Source organism: Oryzias latipes, chromosome 15, assembly GCF_053564925.1.
Source record: "Oryzias latipes strain Hd-rR chromosome 15, Olatipes_Hd-rR_3.1".
Taxonomy (NCBI): domain Eukaryota; kingdom Metazoa; phylum Chordata; class Actinopteri; order Beloniformes; family Adrianichthyidae; genus Oryzias; species Oryzias latipes.
This window is the reverse complement of record NC_136251.1, coordinates 11,057,766-11,070,451: the sequence shown is the minus strand read 5'-3', so window position 1 is coordinate 11,070,451 and position 12,686 is coordinate 11,057,766. Positions and strand designations below refer to the sequence as shown.

The window sequence follows — 12,686 nt, the reverse complement described above, 5'->3', positions numbered from 1 at the left end:
ATTCTGTTTACAAAATATTGCAGCACACCTTAAGTGCCGGCTCCACTGAACCCAGAGTGACCCCATATCACAATGACTGTGGTATTGTTTCTGAAGCTTTCCATCCCAGAAAAAGAATAAAGTAAAATCATATAATCAGAAAAACTTTTCTGTTGTGTTTCGCTCCAAGCAATATGCATAACAGTCAAATGGATCTTGATTCCCTTCCTGTCCGCAGTTTCTTCGAGCAATTGATAAGACCGGGACTTTGAATATGTAAAACCACAAAACATCAGAAAACATCTGTGAGGCACGGTGGTGGAAGGGTAATGATTTGGGCTTGTTTGGAACTCCAGAACTCAGACATCTTCAAATCAATAAAGGTTCCCTGCAGTTTTGTGTGTACAAAAATGATAACCACCAACAAAAAATTAGACACGAAAATCTTCTTTTAAAATGTGGCTAAAAATATAATACAACTGCTTAAAACTAAAAGATAAACATAAACTAAACAAACAATCAACACCACCACCAATTTTTATTTTATTTTATCCTCTGTAAAATGTTGTCTCAATAACTAACATGTGAGGTTTGGATCATTTTGAAATTCTTTTAAGATCAAACCTAAATCTACCTGAATGTTTCTTTTTGATTTAACAGCACAATGTAACAAAACTGCTCCTGTCTGAGCTCCTACAAGGGAGTCGCTTTTTTTTGGAAAGCTGCTTGGTTAATCAGAGATCATGCATGCTCTTTAAGTAGCATGCACCAGGTGTGCCCCAGGTGTTCAGGCATCTTCAAGGTTTACGCCTTCAGCTGTGTCCTGGTTATAGTTCTCCAACCTGGAATGAAAACGGGCTTAAAATAGACCTCAGTAATCGTGGGACAGACATGCTGTTGTTAACTCATAGCAGCTTTATTCATAATCTGCTGTGGCATACAATAAATATTTGTGGTTGATGAACATTACTGAAACATTAAAAAGTAAACCTTATAGTTTCAAAAGTAAATAGAATTTGGCATATAAAAGAGGCATTTTCTCATAGTTGAGGTTAAAGATATCATTTTATGAATGCCAATTTTTGCTCTTTTGCTTTTGAGTCTTTACTAGAACACTGTGCTTATAGAAAAAAGGAGCAAAAGGAGGAGCTATGAGTGGAGAACCTTTGCTGTACAGTTTATGTCTACTTCATGAATATTTTAACATGAAGATGCAATGATGGCCAGCTAATCTACAAGGAAAAAAAAACATTGTTTTTATTTATTTATATCAAGTTTCAACACTTATACTGACAAAAAAGCTTTACCAGTTTATTGTTGGAGGAAGACATCATGGTAACTTATTCAACTCATTCAGGCAATCAAGTTTAAAAAACGAAAATGTATTATCAAGACAATACACAGTGCTGCAGAGAAGACAATCCCATAATAAACAGGTGAGGGATTGAACAGAATGTGACCAAGGTTAGACATGGGAACTAGTCCAATGATGTGGGAGAACAGAGCAAAAAGAATCCACCTTCACTGTGATTAAATGATAAAAAAAAACAAGGGAGGAGCAGTGCAGAAAATTTCTAACCAACATGATGAAGGTGAGGCAAAAAGCCAACAGTGAAGTCCACAGGCATAAACCCAGGTTAAACTAGGAATCATGAAAACACAGGAGCAGATTAAAACAAAGAACACAAAGCAGCCAAGAAGCTGGACGAATTATTGACAGCGAGCAAACACCAGCTGACCTTGTCTCTGTGCTGAGATGAAGTTTATCCCAACAGTTTTCTTATCCTGTGTGCTTTCAGATACTGAAGTTTCTCACATGCTCACACATGCACAAAACGTCGGCTCAAGTACCTTCACTGACTTCCAAGAATGAACAACAACCTCCCAGACTCCAGATGAACCTGAGGTCAGATGAGGAGCGGAATGGGTCTTAGTGTCTCAGAAACACAGGACCTTCATCTTTTTGAGCAATAATTAACAGTAGCTCAGTCATAAAACAAAGACACAGACAAAACTAAAAGTTAAAGGAGACTGTTGTGAGAAGGAGAACAAGATCAGACAGACAGTAAGTGTATGTGTGTCATGATGGTAACCTGTGGGAGTTATTAACCCTGGAAAGATCTGTGGAAATCTACCGCTCCTCCCAAACTCTTCTCTGCTGGGAAGTTCACACACTCCCTAATAACAGTAAGGGCCAAGCGTCATCTAAAAAAAAAAATGACACAGAAAGAAGAAACCAGATACACTCAAACCACTTCTGTCCTGTTATACATCAACTGGTATAAAACCAATAACGTTGCAGCTCATTTAAACTATTAAAAAAACTACTTAAAGGAAAAACATAATTTTCTCATGACCCTGAAGCTTCTTTAGTTCCACTTCCTTATTATTATTAAAAAGTAGTTTCTTGTAAGGCAGCCTGTAGTTTTTAAAGTCAGCTACACTTCCATCACAACCCCATTGTCCGTCATTTCTGCTGATGGATTTTATTGTCATTTTCATCCAACAACATTCTTGGACACAAGAAATCGTTTCCATCTGAACTCAACAGCCGTAGACATTAAATCACACAACAGAGGCCCTGGAGATATGTATTTTGCTCCATCTATGAAAGGAAACATGCAAGCATCTTTCAGAACTTGATGTAGTTTGCTTATTGTTGTGGGACTGGAGCAGAACGTATAGCTGCTTCAGAAAACCCACTGCATCCTGACAAAACAGGCAGCACTGTAGAGCTCATGTTCTTTCCCTTCGCCAATGCATTTTAGTTCCAACCTCGATGAAAATTGTGTTTTTGGTGTTTTTAACATGTTCTCGTGGCATTTTTCTGATGACGGAGGACATACAGAAAGAAAATGAAGCTTCTTTATTCAAATCATTGTGAATTAGGAGGAGGAAAAAAAGGTGCCGTGTAAAAAAGTCTGTGACGTAGGTGGACCACAAGATCCCTGCTCCACCCCATTCTGATGCATCCCCTGGAAGACAAACATAGGTTCAGGTTGGGGGTGTGAGGGGCTGTAGGCTAGCGAGACAATGTGTAGACAAAGTGATGATGGGAGGTAAGGGCAGGCTTACTCCACGCCAACAGTCCCGCCCACAACTCAGAGGTGAAATTCTAATGAACTCCTGCAGAAACGGTGTCGTAGAAAATGACACAATTTTTTTTTATTCAGGCTAAAAACGGCATTACCATAATAAAAAAAAACTACTGGGAAGACCTTGGAAATAGATTAAAAGATTATTGGACCGGGACAGTTCAGCTGATTTAACTGAAATGAGCTTTTGATGGACCTTTGATGGATTCGGTCATCTCTACAACAGTCTTGTACCTGGTGTGTTCCAGCTGCTAACAGGCATGTTGGTCCAACCTATTTGTCTATAATGGTGCAGTAAGTGTTTGATGACATCATATCAAATGTAAAAAAGGTTCAAATGGATGCAGCGTAAACCAAAATAGTCATGTGACTACATGGTTTGCTCATTGTGTGAGCATTGCATGCTTTTCATGTTCCAAAAATGTAAAGTATACACAAAAACAATGTGTGACAGGTCACCTATAGTGGTTACTTTATGAACGTCCCTGGCTTTCAACACTGTTTATTAAACGTTGCTTCTATTCAGAAGTCACGTTGTTGTCTTTGACATTTTATCAACTTTAAGATTTGACACATTTTCAGAAATGTTTTAATTGAATATGATCTGTGAGAAAAGTAAAAGAGAAGTTGCTTTCATGGAAAGCAGCAAAGGAAATGACCTTTGTTTCCTTAGTAAGTCCCACACTAGAAAACTATGATTAAAAGAAAAGGACAAGGATCAAGGTTAATATGGTTGTCTTGTAAGATTTTGTCTGGTCTGAGTTAAACCTAAGCTTAACTTTTTTTTTGAGCTTTAGTGACTCACTGAGCAAAATAATTGGAATTCTTTGGTTCAAAATAAAAATCCATGGGAATCTTTGATCTGCCCGACATGTCTTTCTGCGTCTTACTCCCCGTGAGAATGTCTGAGTTGAGGCTGTCAGAAAAGGCAGTTTTAACATTATCTGGTCAATGATTAACTCCCTGGTTAATGATTAGAGGCTGAAGTATCTGCTAACACAGAAACTGCTGGATATCAAAGACTTAGATGAGGAGGTTTCGCGCTAAAATACTATGAAATATGACTGAGCCTTGATTCACTCTTGAATCTGAGAAAGATAAGCATTTTTCTGCCTTTAATTGCTAAATGGTCTTCCCCTAAAAATCCAGTTTTTGGAGCATTGCACAATGATTGCACTCTGCACAGCCTCACATTTGCAGAAGTGGTAGCTTCTTTTTCTCCTAAAGTGTAAAGGCGATGAGTCTCACATGGTTTCTGATCCTGTTTTCCCGCTGGTCTGATGAGTATCTCTCGGACTAAACTGAAACATGGTCACAGGAGAGGCTCTACCACTTTTGGAAGGTCCATTTAGATTAAAACCCTGAGAGATCATTTGAGTTGAAGCTCCACTGCTCTGTTCATAAATGAGCTTATTTTTCATTTTCTTCTAAGCAAAGAAAAATAAAAATAAGTCATAGCACTGACGTTGTGTTTTTTTATTTGATTTTTTTTTTTAATCATGCTTGCCTTGAATGGTTTATGAATCCACAGTTTAACCTCTTGTTCTTAACAGTAGCAGTACTAACTTTACTCTTTGAAAACAATCTTTTACTAAAGATTTTGACGCTTGTGCTATCTTAGGTGACCCCACCCTTACATTGATGTGTTCTCCCTACCATGACAAAGCTGGATAAAGGTGGAAAGATTTCATGTAATCCATGGACACCAGTGAAGATCACAAATCATAGAAGAAAAAAGGTTCAGCGCACTGTCTAGTGGGTCTAGATGACCCAACTCCCAATGGTAAAGTGCCTAGGATAGCACAAGGGTTAAAGAGAGTGTAGTTTTTGGAACAAATTTTGCAAATCTGTATTATTTTAGGTTTTCCAGGCATCAAAACATAAATCCTTTTTATTTGATGTGCTGATTGCCTCGTTGTCCTTGGGACTGTGTAACCAAACTGACAAGGTTGTCTTTAAGCAAAGACCATTAAATGCTATAACAGACAGAACACAAAGTCAAACATGAAAAAAAGCCAAAAAGACCATTTACTAAAACACTTTCTGGATCCTTTTTGATGTCGTCCATGAAATGAAAACAGCTAATAGTGCATTTGAAGATACATGTATTCATGATTGAATTAACAAAACCAGCAGACAATAAAGAAAAGAAAAAAATAACACACTGCATAACCAAAAAACTCCTCATAACCTCTTTGTAAATGCAATTATTCTGTCCACATTTCCTCACTCACAGCAAAATGACTTACTAACCTGTTGACCCATTATTTTAGCTTCTGTGATGGACATTTGTGTGATCATCACTGAGTGTTATTTTAGATAAAAAACATTTTTAGTGGAAAAACTTTAGCATAACTTTATGAATCTTAGTTAGCTGCCTAATTTTCAAAGCTATTAAAAGGAACATATAGTAATATTTGTTGGGGAGCCAAATCATTTTTTTTCAGATTTTCCTAAAACATCCCCAAACTACATGCAGCCATTGAACACCTACATGGAACAGTCATCCATGTCACAATATTGCAGTAAGTTTAAATTTGGCAAAAAAAAAAAACTAATGAAAAAATACATTCTTAGAATCTTTATTGCTAAAGGTTTTATTATTCCTTAAATTTAGAAAGTAGTTAAATATTTTCATATGCTTAAAAAAAAGAAATGTGGTCTTTTGCTGATTTAGGAGCTAAATCGTGGTGTAAACGTTTTAATTATAGGATAATAGTCAGTACAGCAAAAATATGGTATCAATTGAACCGTTAATGCATTTAACATGTAATACTTTCTAAAGCGATACTTTCTTTTTTTCTTGCAAGACAACAAAATATTCTGACTTTAGAGATTGTATTTAGTTTTTGCTGTGGGCTTCGAAGTGTTTACACTGTAAACAGATTTTCGTGGGGGGAAAAAACAGATTTTCCTAAACTTCAACCTGGTTATGGGATCCAATGTTTGGGCTGAATTGTGTTCTATGATTTTAGATTACTCCTCCAAATCAGTAAAAGAAAAGGCAACAATGGAGCACATCCAGGATTTTCTGTGCATTTATCGTCCGTGGGTGGTCATTCTGTAACCCTTCACTAAATGTAAGTCTTTTCACAGCAGCAGTAGCTAATGTCAGGACACATTCTGATCAGTTTCCCATTAGATCTTGCTGCCCTGATATTTCTTAAAAATAAATAAGCTACAAATTGAAGAGTTACCTGAAAGATAAGACTGTTAGAGGGATGTGTGTTGCAGATCGGGGATAGGCTAGAATAAAGGGCTCATTTCCTGCTCTGGGATGTTTCAGCACATTCAGTTTACAGGAAAAGCTCCGCAGGGAAGACAGAGTGGAAGACTGTAGAGCTCATCCATATGTCTGCAGCTGACAGCAGCATTAAAGCACTTTCACTGTCCTTCAACATGGTGCTTCCTTTTAAAAGCCCATCATCAAGCTGCTTCCAGCCTTTTAGTTTCCATCAGCTCTTTGTTCTTAAGCAGCCTTCTGCTCAGAGTTCTCAGGAACACGGTCACGTGACCGCGGTGCCTTGACATGAAAAGATACACCTTTCTGGAAAAGTGCTGCGAGGAGAGATTAGAAATGAGACAAAGATTAGCCTTTGTTGTGCCAACAGGCCCAGTCATGTCTTCGCTCAAACATGTTCAGTTTGTGTTTCACTTTTAGAGCTGTGTTGATGTTGAAACTGTTTTTTACATTTATTGTTATTATATATTTGCTTTGCTTCATATTCCAATTTAGATTATGAGATGAATGCTTGTGTGACCTTCTACGGTGATATTCAAATGCAGACACAGTTTCATTTCACACCAAGCGATCTTCAAAAAGCAGGAAGCGTGCACAAATCACAAAGGCAATGGGAGTGCGATACCTGCTTTGAGCTGATGTTTTTTAAGATGCTGTGCAGAAGTTATTTCACTTTTGCTTTTGCAGTTGTGTGCTTTTTTTCCCATTTTCAATTCTTTAGAGCTTCAAAACAAATTGCAACCAAGGCACAACCCTAAATTAAATAAATGCAGAGGGCAGACCATTGTGAACTCAGAGCAGATTTGGAGATTTGCATGAGTAAACGTTCTGTCTGGCTCTCTGAAAAAAGGTACCAAATGAGTCTGTGTCCTCTCTTACTTCATGCATATGTTTGAAAAAATGTTGGTTTATCTCTAGATCCATCAGTTGGGCACGGTGGCACCTTTGCCCCTAGGTTCAAGTCCCGGCTGGGGGACCTGAAAAAGAACACCAATGGGGGACCTTTCTGTGTGGAGCTTGCATGTTCTCCCTATGCATGTGTGGATTTTCTCCAGGGACTCCGGCTTCCTTCCACCGTCCGAAAACACGTTTCATTAGTTAATCGGTGCTCACTAAAAAATGAGTGTGAAATGTGGCCTTGTGACAGACTGGCAACCTGTCCAGGATGTCCCCTGTCTTCACCCACAAGTGACCAAGATAGGCTTCAGCAGCCCCGTGAATGATTGAACTGTGCTGATGCATTGGCTCCTCCTCTTTTTATTAAGAACTGCAAAATGCTCTTGACCCACAGTTATCCATTCTCCCAGATGAATTGGTTCTGAGTCGCTGTAAGCTCATCACACACTGCGAACCTGAATGCAGTGAATAACAAAAAAACTAATACTAACAAAAAAGAAAATAAAGTTTAAATACAGAAATGTCAAAAAGCATGTTTTTATCTTGAAATTCTCACTTTCTTATCTGAAAAGGAAAATACGAAAAGGACATTAAACTAAAAATGGGTTCATGTCAATCTCAATTCAAGTTATCGTGTGTAATAAAATGAATGAATAAGTGAAACTTTATTATTTAATTGACACATTGCAACACTATTAGAAAAAATACAAACAGTAAAATTCTACAAAGGTTAAATGGAGACCAATGTGAATTTCCGCTAAAACAGGAAAATATATTATAAAATACATTTATTCATAAATAAAGCTGAACAAAATGAAAAAAATATGACAGTAATTATTGAGTTTGGAAAGTCATTAAAAAAACTGTTATTACATTTAGATCTAAAGCTGATCAGGTCATTTAAGGCTATCCAGCCCATATTGAAATTGCATGATTTTTAACTGAAAATGTGGTCCTCTCTCTATTGTGCAGTGTGAATGTGCAGCCACACCAGCAGTTTTGATTTGCACCAGAATTTGTTTCATCTGCAAGTTTGCTTTGTATGGCGGGTGTGAAAGCTCATCCGGACTCTGGTGCAGACCAAAATCTGAATCCTGGTGGCCCCCAGTGAGGGTCTTGGTCTTAACAGTGAATCAGACACATTTGGTTCACTTTAGGTGAGCCAAATGTGTCCATACCCTGTTGATTTGGAACAAATCTGAATACACCCACGGAAAATGTATGAATTTATTTATTAATTTTTGCTGTTCTTAAACAACTTGATGTACTGGCCTTTGTTTCAATTTGGTTTTTAATTAAAGAAGTGTGGAGCAGAGAAGTAGCTCTTTGGTTGAGGTAATTTTGGAAACCATGCAGCTCTGCTTCATGTAAATGGACTTCTTCTTCACAGAGTCACTGGAAATAGCTCAGCCTTTGTCATTCACATGAGCACCTTCAAAGACAGAGCTACAAAGCAGGTTTACATGGCAAAGTATTTAGCATTTTCTGGAAGAAACCAACCTCAGGAATTCAGATTTAAAGTCGAGTCTTCAATCACAAAAGCCAGGTCTTACCCTTCGCTTTACATTTAAAGCATCATACTCTAATTTCTTCAGTGCTTGTCAATGCACTTATTGGTCAATAGGGTGGATGTTCCCCTAACATTCCCACATCAAGTACGACCTTTTTTATGCTGTGAATGGACAATTAAAGCTCGTTTTCACAATTGAAACTACTGTGAACATTTACTGTTGACGACTTCAGAGCAGAAACTGTTCCTGCTAGACTGTGTTTCTGCAGTAACCTTACAGTTACACCACTGAAACAAACACTTCAATGGATTTCTGGGACATGATGTGATGCCCATCCCCCAACTACAATGTCTCACTCACTCAGGTATTTTAGTTAATCATTCATCCGAAAGTTTTATGATGTCAGACAACTGTTTGGCTTCTGAATGAGACAAGAACCAAAGCAGGTAGGAGACTTTTTTAGATTCAGTAAAAGTCGTGGTAGGCTTTTAAAATGGATCATATTAATTTCAAATAATACACTGACAGGCGTTTGTGTAATACTTTTTGAAATATCGTTCATAGCCATTTGTCCTGGGGGGTATTCCAGGAAGCATGTTTAAACTACCCTAAATTTAAGTCTGAACTCTGGCTGAAATCCGCCTGAACTTGCTTACTCTGGGTTATTCCAAAAGACCGGATATGAGTTGGCGTAATTACACTCGACTTGGGTTAATGCACGTGAACATCAAGTACATGAAGACATTCTCAATGGATCGCCGATTTACGGAGTCACCATGGAAACGCGTGGAAGTTAAAAAAGTTTATCTTTACAACATCCATATGTGGTCTTGTCACTCTCTCACGGTGGAAAAAGTATTATCTGAGCTTCTTCGTCCACTAAATCATCTTCAAATGGACACGCCATGCTGCTTCACCTCTCTGAAAACAATCTAACCTTCAACTAAACCTGCTCCAGAACAGGTTATGTTCAGAGAAGGAGTTACTATGGCAGCTTGACAAATCTCCATTTTTGGAACCGAAAGCTGAGGTTATCCGCTTCCTTAGCCTCAAACCTACCGTGGTAACCAGCATAACCTGGTTTCTGGAATACCCCCCAGGATAAAGAGGTGTCCCCAGGTCAGCAATGAGAAACACTCATAAACATAACTGGTGTCTGCCGTAGTGCTGTCAGTGAAGAACACCAGCCTAATCTTCCCTTCATGGCCACAAGTTAAAATGGATGCGCAAAATGGTTGAAAAAAAAAAAGGGAGGTTCACTTTCCAGCTCACTTTTGACTACAATATACCAGTAAAGTCACCAATACTGCAGAAGCCAACATAATTATTCTGGTAATCAGAACTATAATACAAACATTGACCTTAACAGTTGCTTGATTCTGCAAACAAAACCTTTGCTTGTACCTTTGCTTGACTTGATTGGGAAATTAACGAAGCTATTGTTTGTTCCAGGACTGTCTCATAATGATAGTAATAAATAAAACTTTATTTGTATAGCACCTGTCAAGGTTAAAATCCCAAAGTGCTTCACAGTAAAATATGGTAAAACACAATAAAACACAGTAAAAACAGTAAAACACAGAATACGAAAGTACATAAATATCTCAGTATTATTTGACTTGGTGGAAAACATGGTCTCAGTCATCCTGTTTTTAATCTTGAAGCTTCTATGGCTTTTTCTTATATCTGGTTGGACCTCTGGTAAATATACACATCCAGTCATGACAGTATCCATGAGGTTTATATTCACGTTCCTGCCTGGCTGACATTATTCCCACTACTTCCAGTAAAGTCACATGCTTTGCATGAAATCTGTTTCGGAAACATGATGACTGTTGTTGTGATGAAATTAGATTTCTCCTTCACTGTCACACCTTAAACTCCAGTGACACATGAGAGAATCTCATATGATCTTTCAACTGAACTTCCACTGAAAAACTTCCTGTTTTTTTTCTTACGCCTGCCATGACTCATGCTGCATGCTGCCTCAGTGGAGGAGGTAGGGGGTGGAGACCATGATACAACAGATCATGTGCTATGGAGGATCTAGACTTCTTTTGTTTTAATTACAGTGTTGGAAAAGAAACAAATGTGTCTCAATTTAGAATAATACTCACTTTTTTATATATATAAATGTTACTTGCCATTCCTGTTGACCGAAAACAAGAAAAAGTGAGACATTCTGTGACCGACACTCACAAAGAGATGTAAAGATTACACCATTCAGTCAGTTTGGAGGATTCTGAGCAGATGACCTGCATTTTTTCTAAATTGTTGGTTTCTGTTTACAAACCTTTGATCGTTGCTCCCACCTTTTCTATTTATTCTGGTGTAGATCAGCAGCTGTCATTCAGGTTGTCTCCCTGCTTTTGCTGTAAAGGTAATAATGGATCACCCACGTGTCTGACAGTTGATGGGAGATTGTAATGTAAGACAAACTTCTTTTCTTAGGGGCTTTCTCACACTGGCTAATGTTGTTTGGTCCATACTTGTATGTGACTATTTACTTAGTCAAACGTCTCCCTGCCAAGCCCTTACACTGTTCAATAAAATATAGGTCCGACCCTGCACTGTTACAAACACTAAACACAGGAAGTGGTTACAATCTTTAATGAATATGTATTATAGAAAGACACAATAACAGAGGTTTTTATTTGTAACACGGAGCCAACAAATCATTTTATTATAGGACATCTACGTTCATCTGTCCTCTTCCTCGCATGTGGGACCGGGTCGTGGGGCAGCAGTCTAGGCAAAGATATCCAGTCTTCCCTCTCCGCAGCCCGAGGCGTTCCCAGGGTGGTCAAAAGACGTAGTCCTGGGTCTTCCCTGAGGCTTACACCCATTAGGACAAGTCTAGAACACCTCCCAGTGAAGGCGTTCAGGAGGCTTTCGGACCAGATGACCAAACCACCTCAACTGGCTCCTGTCGATGTGGAGGAGCAGTGTGTCTACTCAGAGCTTCTCACCTTATCTCCAAGGGAACGCCAAGCCACCCTACAGAGGAAGCTCATTTCGGCCGCTTGTACACATCTGCATTGTTTTTTCTATAGTTTCAATCTTGAAGGCAATAAGGCAATAAACTGTTCTCCGTTGATTCAAGGTACTTTACTTACTACACAAACTGTTTGGTGCTCTTCAGGAAAACATTTAACAATGATATTCTTTAACAAAAATATTCATGAGTGAAGATGTCCCCATGGCTGCCCTCTTGGTTGTACAATCAGTAACAAAAAAAATCTCAGCAACTCAGAAAATAAAGTGCAATTTGTGCAACTATGCTTTTCATAAAAACAGGACTTTCCACTATTATTCTGATAAAGTATTAACTTTTAATTATGTGGAAATGTTTTATTTCTGGATTTATATCTGTTAATATAATTTTATCCACAACTTCTTGGAACCAACAGAGGGGGAGCGTTCTTGTTTTTGTCATTTTGTGTGGTCAGTCACGGTGTAAGTTTCCCTTTAATTCAGGTTTTTTCTTTCTGAAAGCTGTTGCAGTTCATCATTTGACCACAGAGTCCCACAAACAATTCTGAAAACTTTAAAAATGAAATAAATAAAAGGCCTCTCTGCTTCTGCTGTGATGGACGCTGCAAGATCTCTGGGGTCTTCCAGCTAACTCTACTTGTGCCGTCATGTTGTAGGAGAGCTCTAGGGTGACTGAGTCTCAGGAATTTCTCAACAAACCCCCCCTCCTGCCCCTTTATCCCTGACAGGGCAACGTCTGGCTGAGGACAGGTCCTGTCTGCTTTTTATCTCTACCAAATCTTTAGACCACACCCTCCATCTTAACCTGTGTTTATCCTTGTGTGTGTTTAACAGCCACCCCATTGTTATGTGCCAGTTGGTCGAGGTGTGGCTCTTCTGCTGAATTACACTCATGGACATCAGTAAATGACAAGATTATATCAACCATGAATGAAACAGAGGAGGAGACATCGTCTTTGGGTGAATGTG

The 12,686-nt window shown here is 38.5% G+C and overlaps 1 long non-coding RNA gene across 1 annotated transcript; it reads left to right on the top strand.

Moving 5' to 3' along the window:
• Positions 1-9,121: 9,121 nt before the first annotated feature.
• LOC110014679 (uncharacterized) lies at positions 9,122-12,676 on the top strand. The gene is made up of 3 exons (XR_002874836.2): positions 9,122-9,169; positions 12,374-12,467; positions 12,552-12,676. It is a non-coding gene; the product is annotated as an uncharacterized LOC110014679 (long non-coding RNA).
• The last annotated feature ends 10 nt before the right edge of the window (positions 12,677-12,686 follow it).